General features: G+C 43.3%; 1 protein-coding gene across 3 annotated transcripts in view; it reads right to left on the reverse strand.

Annotated features, from left to right (window-relative positions):
* Window positions 1-11,191: 11,191 nt before the first annotated feature.
* The window catches only part of CHCHD7 (coiled-coil-helix-coiled-coil-helix domain containing 7), a 36,553-nt gene continuing 35,434 nt past the window's right edge, over window positions 11,192-12,310 (reverse strand). For all 3 annotated transcript variants that reach the window (XM_073583975.1, XM_073583976.1, XM_073583977.1), the window contains one exon: window positions 11,192-12,310. This exon is cut by the window's right edge and continues 2,473 nt beyond it. The gene's annotated coding sequence lies outside the window, so the exon portion shown is untranslated.

The following is a 12,310-nucleotide window of genomic DNA, read 5'->3' on the forward strand; positions in this document are numbered from 1 at the left end:
AAGACCTGTGAAGACTCAGACGTCAAGGTTAGATTTCAGAAAGGCAGATTTTAAGAGTTTCAGAAAGAGAATTGGAGGGATCCAATGGCTGGATATCCATAAGGACAAAAATGTCCAGGAAGGATGGGAAATCTTGAAAAATGAAATTCTCAAAGCACAATTGTTAGCAATTCCGAAGAGGGAATAGGAAGCATTTAAGGAAACCAGGATGGCTAAACACAGAACTTAAGCACATGCTAAAAAGGAAAAAAAAGGTTTATAAAATGGAAAGAGGGAGGCATAGCTAAAGAAGAATATAATGCTGTCTGCAGAATTTGCAGGGCACAAAACAGATTATCTAAAGCGGACAATGAATTGAGGTTTGCAAGAGATGTCAAAAGCAATAATAAAAGGATTTTTGGGATATGTCAAAAGTAAAAGAAAAGTCAAAGATGCTATAGGATTTTTACAGGATGAAAATGATGAAGTGGTAAGACAGGATGTTGAGAAGGCGGAACTTTTAAATTCCTATTTTGCATCTGTTCTTCACTGTCCTATTAAGGGAATAGAAGAATCCAGGATATCTATAAACAGAAAGATAGTGAGGAAACACTTAGCTAACCTAAATGAATTCAAGTCTCCAGGTCCAGATGAATTACACCCCAGAGTACTGAAGGAGATAGCAGAAGAAATTTTTAAACCCCTCTCCATAATCTTTGAAAATTCTTGGAGAACAGAAGTCCCAGAAGACTGGAGAAGAGCAAATGTTGTTCTTATCTTCAAAAAGGGGAAGGTGGACCCAGGCAACTATAGGCCAGTGAGTCTGACTTTTATACCAGGAAAGATCTTTGAACAAATTATTAAACAACATGTATGTCAGTACCTGGATAAGAATGAAGTGATTAAACAGAGTCAGCATGGGTTTGTAACTAATAAGTCATGTCAGACTAACTCAATTTCCTTCTATGACAGAATCACTGATTGGGTGGATCTGGGAAATGCTGTATAGTATATCTTGACTTCAGCAAAGCATTTGACAAAGTATCTCACACAATCCTTATTGAAAAAATGGCTAAGTATGGAATGGACAAGGCAACTGTTAGGTGGATTCATAACTGGCTTAGTGATCGGACCCAAAGAGTGGTCGTAAATGGCTGCACATCCAGTTGGAAAAATGCCTCAAGTGAGGTACCACAGTGCTCTGTCCTGGGCCCTGTATTGTTCAACATCTTTATCAATGATTTAGATGAAGGAATTGAGGGTAAACTGATTAAATTTGCTGATGACACAAAGCTAGGAGGGATAGCTAATACTAGAGAAGAGAGAGGATTCAAAAAGATATAAATAAACTGGAGCAGTGGGCAGCAACTAACAGAATGGTTTTTAACAGGGAAAAATGCAAAGTACTACATCTGGGCAATAAAAATGAAAAGAGCATATACAGAATGGGAGGAATAGGGCTAAGCAACAGCACATGTGAAAAAGACTTGGGTATACTAGGGGAAAATATGTGTAGGTGGGTTAAGAGCTGGCTCAGGGATAGGAAACAAAGGGTGGTTATTAATGGAGCACACTCGGACTGGGTCACGGTTAGCAGTGGGGTACCACAGGGGTCAGTTTTGGGCCCGCTTCTTTTTAACATATTTATTAATGACCTTGTAGGGGGCATAGAGAGTAGAATTTCAATATTTGCAGATGACACTAAACTCTGCAGGGTAATTAATACAGAGGAGGACAATTTTATATTACAGGAGGATTTATGTAAACTAGAAGCTTGGGCTGATAAATGGCAAATGAGCTTTAATGGGGATAAATGTAAGGTCATGCACTTGGGTAGAACGAACAAGTTGTATAATTATGTGCTTAATTGTAAAACACTGGGCAAAACAGTCACTGAAAAAGACCTGGGTGTATGGGTGGACGACAAACTCACATTTAGTGGCCAGAGTCAAGCAGCTGCTGCAAAGGCAAATAAAATAATGGGATGCATTAAAAGAGGCATAGATGCTCATGAGGAGAACATAATTTTACCTCTATATAAGTCACTAGTGCGACCACACTTAGAATACTGTGTACAGTTCTGGTCTCCGGTGTATAAGAAAGACATAGCTGAACTGGAGCGGGTGCAGAGAAGAGCGACCAAGGTTATTAGGGAACTAGGGGGTCTGCAATACCAAGACAGGTTATTACACTTGGGGTTATTTAGTTTGGAGAATCGAAGGCTTAGGGGTGATCTTATTACAATGTATAAACATATGTGGGGACAATACAAAGACCTTTCTAATGATCTTTTTACTCTTAGACCTGTGACGGGGACAAGGGGGCATCCTCTACGTCTGGAGGAAAGAAGGTTTAAGCATACTCACAGACGCGGATTCTTTACTGTAAGAGCAGTGAGACTATGGAACTCTCTGCCATGTGATGTTGTAATGAGTGATTCACTACTAAAATTTAAGAAGGGACTGGATGCCTTTCTTGAAAAGTATAATATTACAGGGTATATACACTAGTCTCCTTAATATTGCGTTGATCCAGGGAGCTAGTCTGATTGCCGTATGTGGAGTCGGGAAGGAATTTTTTTCCCCAATGTGAAGCTTACTGTTGCCACATGGGTTTTTTTTGCCTTCCTCTGGATCAACATGTTAGGGCAAGTTAGGATAGGATATGGGTTGAACTAGATGGACTTAAAGTCTCCCTTCAACCTTAATTACTATGTTACTATGTTACTAATAGATCACAGACTGAATATGAGTCAACAGTGTGATGCAGCAGCAAAAAAGGCAAATGCAATTCTAGGATGTATTAACAGAAGCATACATACAGTCTAGATCACGTGAAGTCATTATTGTCCTCTACTCCTCTTGGTCAGACCTCATCTGGAATACTGTGTCCCGTTTTGGGCGCCACATTTTAAAAAAAGACATCAACACACTGGAGCAAGTTCAGAAAAGAGCGAACAGAATGGTGACCAGTCTACAAACCATGTCTTATGAGGAAAGGTGGCAGGATTTGGGAATGTTTAGCTTGCAAAAGAGAAGACTGAGAGGAAACTTAATAGCCGTCTCCAAATATTTCAAGGGCTGTCACATTGTAGAAGGATCATCTTTATTCTCATTTGCACAAGGAAAGACTAGAAGCAATGGGATGAAACTGAATGGGAGGAGACAGATTAGATATTAGAAAAAACTTGACAGTTAGAGTGATCAATGAATGGAGCAGGCTGCCACGAGAGGTGGTGAGTTCTCCTTCAATAGACGTCTTCAAACATAGGCTGGACAGACATCTGTCTGGGATGATTTAGCGAATCCTGCTTTGAGCAGGGGGTTGGACCAGATGGCCCAGGAGGTCCCTTCCAACTCTACGATTCTATTCAAAAGTTGAACATATACGGCTGAAATCATATAGCCAGTGTCTGATAGATGCGGTCTGTGGATTGGGCAGCAGGTATCCACTGTAAGGATCCCTATAAGAAAAGCATTTAGACACATTGGGAGAGATTTACAGTTTAAGACAAAACTAACCAAAACAAGACATAAAACAGTATAGAACAATGTTAGTTACAGTACTTTTCTTTTATTGTCACTACCACCAACACACCATTTACAGATCACCAAATATTTCCTAGACACTTTTGAAAGTTAATTAGGAAGAAGCAAAAATGTCTAAAATACATAATAGGGTACACTGCCTGCTCCAACTCTAATTGTAATTTGTGCTACAAATTGTGACACATTTGGCTCAGTAGTAATCAGGCTCATGTATACTGTCTATATGCAAGGATGCAGTCTCCATAAGCTTTTATGTAAATAGCAGGAGCAAGTCTTTCTTTTCCATTGGAATGCCTCAGACATCCAGGCGTCTAATTCAACTTTAGTGAATGTCAGAAAAGAGCAGGCAAGCGGATTCTACAAAAGCAGCAAAAATGATTGGGCCATCGGTAAGCAGTATTTCCTTCTGTTCACATTATTGCATAATTTATTCCATGGCGCTTTACATGTGAAAAGAGATATACATAACAAAAAACAAGGACAATAATCCAGAACAATACAAGTCACTGACTGGTACAGGAGGAGAGAGGACCCTGCCCGCGAGGACTCACAGTCTACAAGGGATGGGTGAGAATATAGCACAGCGCGGACCTCAGCGGAACACGCACGTACACATACTAGAAGCCGTTTCTTAGGAGGCCAATTAACATATCAGTTGGACTACAAGCCCCCAGTTTTGCAACAGTGCCAGCAACCGATTCTACAGATTGCCGACAGCTTGTACCCTGACTGCACTGCAGCTGTCTGGATTGCAGTTGCAAAAAATTGGAATTACAGACTATTCTGAGGGATTATCAAATAGTGGTGGAGGGGGAACTAAGGAAAGTGAGTGACAAGTAAACCAAATTTTCTCAGGGTGAAAGACAGCTAAGTTACAGTGATGCAAGATGCAGTTCTAATAGAAGTGCAAGGCTATACTCACACACAGCGTTTTAGAGTTGTTGTTTTTTTTGCTGGATTTTCGTTTTCTGCAAAGAAGCGGTGTTTTACCACACCACCAAAAGCTATGAGATTCTGGAAATGTCATGCAAGCCTTTTTTATTTTATTTTTTTTTGCACTGACCGAATTTGAGAAATGCAGCTCTCTTTAACCCCTTGGTTTTGCGTTTTCGTTTTTCGCTCCCCTCCTTCCCAGAGCCATAACTTTTTTTTTTCTGGTCAAAATGGCCATGTGAGGGCTTGTTTTTTGAGGGGCGAGTTGTACTTTGGAACAACACCATTGGTATTAACATAGTATGTCCTGGAAAACAGGAAAAAATTCCAAGTGCAGTGAAGTTGCAAAAAAAACTGCAATCCCATAGTTTTTTTTTTTTTTACCATGTTCACTAAAAATGCTAAAACTGACCTGCCATTATGATTCTCCAGGCCATTACAAGTTCATAGACACCAAACATGTCTAGGTTCATTTTTTATTTAAGTGGTGAAAAAAAAAATTCTTTGGTTAAAAAAAGAAATAAATAAGTTGCATCATTTTCTGACACCCGTAGTGTCTCCATTTTTCGTGAACTGGGGTTGGGTGAGGGCTTATTTTTTGTGTGCCAAGCTGACGTTTTTAATGATACAATTTTGGTGCAGATATGATCTTTTGTTCGCAGTTATTGCATTTTAATGCAATGTTGCAGCGACCCAAAAAACGTAATTCTGGCGGTCTCACTTTTTCTCTTTACACCGTTTAACGATCGGGTTAATTTTTTTTATATAGATTGGGCAATTCTGAATGCGGCGATACCAAACGTGTATATTTAATTTTTTTTGTTTTATTTTGAATGGGGCGAAAGGGGAATGATTTGAACTTTTATATTTTTTTAATATTTTTTTTTTTTTTTTTTTAATACTTTTTGCACGCTTCAATAGTCTCCATGGGAGACTAGAAGCGGAAGTTGTCCGATCGTCTCTGCTACATACAGGTGATGATCAGATCGCCAGTATGTAGCAGAATTGCTCACTTGCTATGAGCGCCGTCTACTGGGGCAGCGCTCATAGCAATCCCGCTATGACAATCATAGAGGTCTGCTGGTGCCCTCTAGTTGTCATGCCGACCCATAGGTGACCCAAGATCATGTGACGGGGTCACCGATGGGAGGGTTTAGTGAAGCACTTCCGGTAAGCGCGAGTTAAATGCCACTGTCAGATTTACAGCAGCATTTAGCTAGATAACAGCCGCGGATGGATCGCGATTCCAACCACGGCTGTTGCGGGCACGTCAGCTGTCATGTGCCTGGAAAGGTGCGGAGACCGCACCAAACAGGAGTCCACTATTGACGTACTATTACGACCGGTGTCGGAAAGGGGTTAAAATGTACTGCATTTCAATGACATCAGCACCTTGATTTTTGCACCACTTTTTCACCAATGAAAAAGTGCGAAAATGCTGCAAAAAAGCCGGATTACTTACCGGTAATGCTCTTTTAGTGAGTCCACAACAGCACCCACTGGAGGTAGCGGGATCCGCCCCAAAAGGAACAGGAAACCTACAGAGAGATAAAAGGGGGCGGTCAACCTCTCCCCCTCAGTTGTATTTCAGAGTATCAGGAGGACCGCTAATAGTTAGGCAATGTTCTTGCATTTTAAGTTTAACTTATTTACTTCACATTTAAGGAATACACTCTTATTAATACATGGTGTATCTATCGCTATTATCTTCATAGGGAGGGTAGGAGCGGGTGCTGTCGTGGACTCATTAAAAGAGCATTACCGGTAAGTAATCCGGCTTTTTACTCTTCGCCACGACAGCACCCACTGGAGAGATTCCAGAGACGATCACCTGGGTGGGACCACCGTGCCAAAGACAGTCCTGCCAAAGCTTAGGTCGCAAGTTGATGAGAGGTCAAGTCTATAGTTATTATAGAAGGTAGAAGGGGTTGACCAGATTGCCGCCTTACATATGGCTTCGATTGGAACGTCTCCCCTTTCGGCCCAAGATGATGCCATTGCTCTAGTAGAATGTGCTCTGATGCTCTCCGGAGGATCTTCATTTCTCGCGGAGTAAGCTAATCGGATGGCATCCCTGATCCATCGGGATAAGGTGCTCTTCGTGACTCCGTACCCCTATTTACAGCCCTGAAAAGATATGAACAGAGCCCTACACTGCCTCCAGCTCCAGGACCTTTCGATGTATTTTAAGACAGTTCTCTTAATGTATAAGGTGTGAAATTTCTGTTCTTCAGGAGTGGAGGGATCCCTGAAGTGGGGAGAAATATCTCTTGTGACCTATGGAATTTTGCTGATACCTTAGGAAGGTATGAGGGATCTGGTTTTAAGATCAACCTATCCTGATACGTTTGTAGGAAGGGTGGATCTATGGATAAGGCTTGAATGTTTTCTAACTCTCCTAGCGAATGTTAGTGCTATTAAGAGGGTCATTTTGTGTGACAAGTATTTAGGAGAAATACTGTCTATTGGTTCAAGAGGGGCTTCCGTTAGGGCGTCTAGAACCAAAATTTAAATCCCAAGAAGGGATTCTAGGTATGTGAACAGGGGTCATCCGTTCACAAGCTGTAATAAATCGTGACACCCATCTGTTCCGGCTATATTATGGCCGTAGAGTGTTCCTAATGCAGACACTTGGATTTTGTTGCTAGACCCAGTTCTTTACCTTTTGGTAGAAATTCCAGGATAGTAACTATCAGAATTTCTGTGGAGTGAGAGGCTGTATAGAACTGCAGAAAAAAATTTTCTTCATAATTTTGTATAAATCTGAGTAGTAGACTGCTTCCTACTCTGTAGGAGCGTAGTACTTTGTGTCGCAAAAAACCCTCCTGTTTTTAGTAGCGGCTTCTCAGATTCCACGCCGACAAGCGTAGGCTGTCCACTTGGGGGTGGAGAAAAGGGCTTTGGGAGAGTAGGTTGGGGATCAACGGCAGGACCCAAGGATCTGATATGGACAGGGTTCGTAGCCATGAGAACCATGGTCTCTTGGGCTAGAACGGTGCTATCAAAATTATCCTCGCACTGTCTTCTCTAATCTTCAGAATGACCTGTGGTAGGAGGATTATCGGAGGGAAGGCATATGTTATTTCGAATTTCAATGGGCCTTGAAGGGCGACTAGTATGTCTGGATGATCCATCAAGGACAGGGAGGCGAATGTTTTTACTTGTCTGTTCTCTCTCGTGGCAAACCGGTCTACTTGAGGTTGTCCCCATAGAGCTATTATGTCCCTGAAGACATGGTGATTGAGGCACCATTCCCCCTGCCGGAGTGTGTATCGGTTCAAGAAGTCCGCTTCTTGGTTGTTCTTTCCCTTGATGTGGAGGGCAGAAAAGGGACGACAAACAATTTTCGGCTACTGTTAAGATTTTTGCTGCGGAAGACATCAGTCTCTGATAGAGTACCTCCCTGTCTGTTTAAATACGCCACTGTGGTGGTGTTGTCCTACAGGATCCTGATATGCTTCTGCTGAAGCGGTGGAAGAAATTATTTAAAAACGCATAATCTACTGCCTTCAGCTCCTTTAAATTAGATGAATATTGCAGTTCCTCCTTATTCCATCTTCCCTGACAGCAGCTATTCCCCATATGGGCTCCCCTGCCATGGGGGTTAGCATCAGTGGTTATAGTATGGGACAGCGATATTACCCATGGAACTCCTGTGGTCAAATGGTTACTATCTAGCCCCCATACTAGAGAAGTCAAGACTTCCTGTGATAGGGTTATCTTGCTCTCGAGGTGACCGCCAAGCCGTCTGTCCTCCTGGAGGATGTGATATTGCAGTGTGCGGATGTGATATTTGGGCCCCCTAAACTGCTGGGGTACAGGAGGTGAGCGATCCCCAACAACGACATTGCCCCGCTCAGGAACATGCGTGGTCTGTTCATTGCTGCTTTAAATTTCTTTGATGAGCATAATTTTTTTTTTCCCCCTAAGTAGATACCTCTGGGTCGTAGAGTCTAACTGGAACCCTAAACCCATCTGGAGGGATAGTGGAACAAGTCTGGACTTCCGGAAGTTGATGATCCAGCCTAGATCCTGCAAATATGAGACCATATCAGCCACATGTTTAGTACACTAAGCGATAGAGTTCCCGATAACTAAAAAGTCATCTAGGTAGGGCACGATCAAAGTGTCTTTTTGACGAAGATACGCCATTACCTTCGGCATCACTTGGTGAAGATTCTCGGTGCTTTAGAGAGACCGAAAGGCCTGGCCGTATACTAAAAATGAGGAATCTTGCCTTCTAATGCTACTGCGACCCTCAGGTACCTTTTGTATCTGTCATGGATAAGGAGATGATAGTAAGCATCTTTTAGTTTGATGCCCGTCATAAAACAATTTGGAAAGAGAAGCCTAATGGTGGACCTGATCGACTCCATCTAAACTTATAATTTGATAAACGCATTAAGTTTTGTTTTTTGATTTATGATTGTCCTAAACGTACCATCAAGTTTGGGAACTAAAAATAAAGGAGAGTAGAACCCTCTACCCTCTTGTCCTTCTGGGACTTTAACTAAGACCCTCTTGGATAATAAACTCCGAATTTCCATTTCAAGGCTTTTTGTTGTACTGATGAACTAAGGGATGTTATTTACTTCCACTTTGGAGCAAAGAGTTTCAGTCTACCCCCTACTGGGGCATTGACCGTTCAGTATTTATTCTCCTTCCTGAATCCTGAACTCCTAAACCTGCTTTTGCTTCTCCTCTTTGCGACCCATCTCGTTTTCCAAACCGCCGCCTTTTAAAAGGTTCTCTTATAGAAAGGCATAGAAGAGTCAGGGCAAGCCTTCTTCCTTTCTTTAGCTTTGGCGAGTATGCCATCTAGGGTTTTCCCAAGAGGAACCCACCCTCGCACGGGATCGCGCAGATCTTAGATTTTGATTGTGTGTCCTCCTTCCAGCTTTTTCATCCATAGTGCCCCCCCCTGGCGCTATTAACAAGACCCGCCAATCTTGCTGCTAAAAACGGAGGGTGTCTGCGAATGCATTGGCCATGCAGGCTGCTGCTCCTCTAATTAACGGAAGAGCGGTACGTAGCTTTTCCCTCGACACTTTCTGCTCGATCTGTTGGTCAATTGGTGTAACCAAACGAGCATTGATCTGGCGGTGCATGTGCTGGCTACGGCTGGTTTAAAAATGTCCGTAGATGATTCTCATGACCTTTTTAATGATGCCTCTGCTTTACGGTCTAATGGGTCGGACAATAAACCCGCATCCTCTACCGTAATAGTAGACTGGTTAGAGGTGGAGGCTACAACAGCGTCGACCTTGGGAGTTTTTGTCCGTTTTAGTAGTCCATCATTACTAATTGGATATTTCCTTTTCGAGGCCGATGGGAGAAAACGTCTCTGATCTTACTTTCCACATTCTTTTTATTAAGGCCTTAATTGCCGGTATTACTGGAAAAGCTCTCCTTATTCTTTCGGCCAAACCCGCAACCATTATATCTTGCGTGGTTTGAGCGCCTTTTGTCTCCTCACACCCCATAGTGTTTCTTACGGATTTGACCAGGTTATCAACACTATCCAGGGGGAAACATGATCGTCCCTCAATTTCTGATGACGACGTGCGTGAGGAGTCTGAGGCTCTCTCTTGTACCTCCTGACTCTGAACTGAGGGTCATTTGTTTTCTTTTTGCCCCTGGACTCCGAGAGAGTACTAGTATGGGCGATGGCTTGTAGTTCCCCTCTAATGATGGCCCGTATGTCTTTAGATGACACTGCGGCCCCCTGTCTGGTTTCCCCAACGCACTGTTTGCAGAGCTTTTGGGGTAGGAGTCAGGGAGAGGCTGAGCGCGCAAAGCGCATTCTTTGCTTAGTCTGGAAGAGGGGGGAGACAAGGCGAGAAAAGAGAGGGAGTCAGCTTAATAGGCAGAGTATGTTTGCAGCAGTGAAGCTTACGGTACCAGATCAGATGGCCGAGGAGCAGTACTGGTGTCACTTCCGCGAGTGGTGTCTGTAGATCCTCTGCCAGAGCGGTCTCAGGACACCTGCAGAGTCCCCTGCGCGTTCGTTTAAATAAACACATTTTTTTTTTTCTAACCTCGAAGTTCTTCTGCCACTTCCGGGTCCAATCGAGTGCTTCGCGCCTGTGCAGTAGCGCTACTGGGCGCCCTGCACCTCAGCCATTATGCTATGGAAGTTCACCGATTACTTCCGGGGCCTGGAGCATCGACGTCGGGCGGCGCACGCGCAGGCCCGCTCTAAACACCGGGCCGCGTCCCCTGGCCCTGGAAAGAGCTAGTTGCTTTGTTTGTTTTTTTTCTTCTTCCCACGCCACTGGCACTCTTACCCCTTCCAGTGCGGTGGCTTCTCCTAGTCCCAGACCCACCGCTGGGCATCGGCGCTCCATGCGGCCCGACGTGCTCCTGACTGAGACCGGGCGGCCCATCCCAGACCCGGTCATCGCTCCAGACCATCCACCAGACGAGGGGGGAGCCGTCTAACGGAATTCCCCGGACGCTGCTTCTGGACCGCAGCCCCTGCCGTTCTGCAGAAACTGCACAGGCGGCATGCCTTGGCCCAGGTATGTCTTCTGAAGGATTCTTCCTGAGGTTCCCCTGGGAACAGGAAACCAAAACTGAGGGGGAGAGGTGGACCGCCCCCTTTTATCTCTCTGTAGGCTTCCTGTTCCTTTGGGGCGGATCCCGCTACCTCCAGTGGGTGCTGTCGTGGCAAAGAGTAAAAAACCGGTCTTTAAGCATTTTTGGTGAATAAAACTAACTATTAAACATGCTCTGTACACAAATCACATGTATTCCAAAATAACAGCAAATAAAACACATAAGAAAAAGCTGCAAAAATGCTGCAAGTGAACATAGCCTTAAGAATCATTGAAAAACTTTCCCCAATTACAAGTGTCACCATACTCCTACAACAAAGGTTTTCTAATTTTTACAATGCGGTGCAATTACTTCAGATACGATAGCATACATAGGGTTGATACATTGTGCACATCACTTCCATCTAGCATGAAGAATAATGTAAAAATAATAAAGATCGTTCTACATGGAGGAAAAACAAGACAGACAATCATATACATAGCCATGATTCTTAATAATGTGTTAAACTATTAGTTTGTTCCCTTGAGCTGCTGTAACAGCCGCCATTCTGTGTAGTCGACTTTCCATTAGATTTTGGAATTATGTCCATTCATCCATAGGAGCATGAAGAGCACTGTTCAGCGAGGGGGTCTGGGTTATAGTTCCTGTTTCAAGATTTGTGGCGCATTCTCCAATATTACACTTCTTTGGAGGTTAGTTGTAAGAACAAAATAAAGTAGTAAAATGTTTATTTGGCATCAGCTAAGCCCAGAAATGTTGTAAGATGGTGAAGTGCGATTCATCGCTGCGGAGAACACGCTCACAGTTTCCCAGGATAGAGTCAGCCACCCGTGTAACCGCTGCTCACCATGCAAAAGCTCACATAAAACTTCACTAATTAGTTTAGAGATGTTGTTGTTGCTTTAAATGAACTGTTGGAAACTACATGGGCAAAAATATTAATAACATCCTAAATTTAGACTGCATGAAACTAGATGAGGTAAGCAGAAATTGTGCCAAATTCCTCAGAGTGGCGCAATAGCTTGCAACAAAATAATGGTGCACATCATCACTAAATCTGGCGCCTCATGATTTGATTTCAATTTACAATTCTAAAGCCACCCCTAAAGTTTTAGGCTATGTGCACACGTAGTTGGAAGTGCTGCGGATTTTTCCGTGCAGATTTTGAAAAATCCGCAGGTCAAAATACCTGCGGTTTAGCCCTGCGGTTTCACACCTCACAATGGTGAAGGTGTGAAACCGCAGCATGTGCACAGCGTTTTTGGTATTACCATTGAAAACAATGGTATTGT

This window comes from Dendrobates tinctorius, unplaced genomic scaffold, assembly GCF_039654945.1.
Source record: "Dendrobates tinctorius isolate UK_male_01 unplaced genomic scaffold, ASM3965494v1 ptg000082l, whole genome shotgun sequence".
Lineage (NCBI taxonomy): Eukaryota > Metazoa > Chordata > Amphibia > Anura > Dendrobatidae > Dendrobates > Dendrobates tinctorius.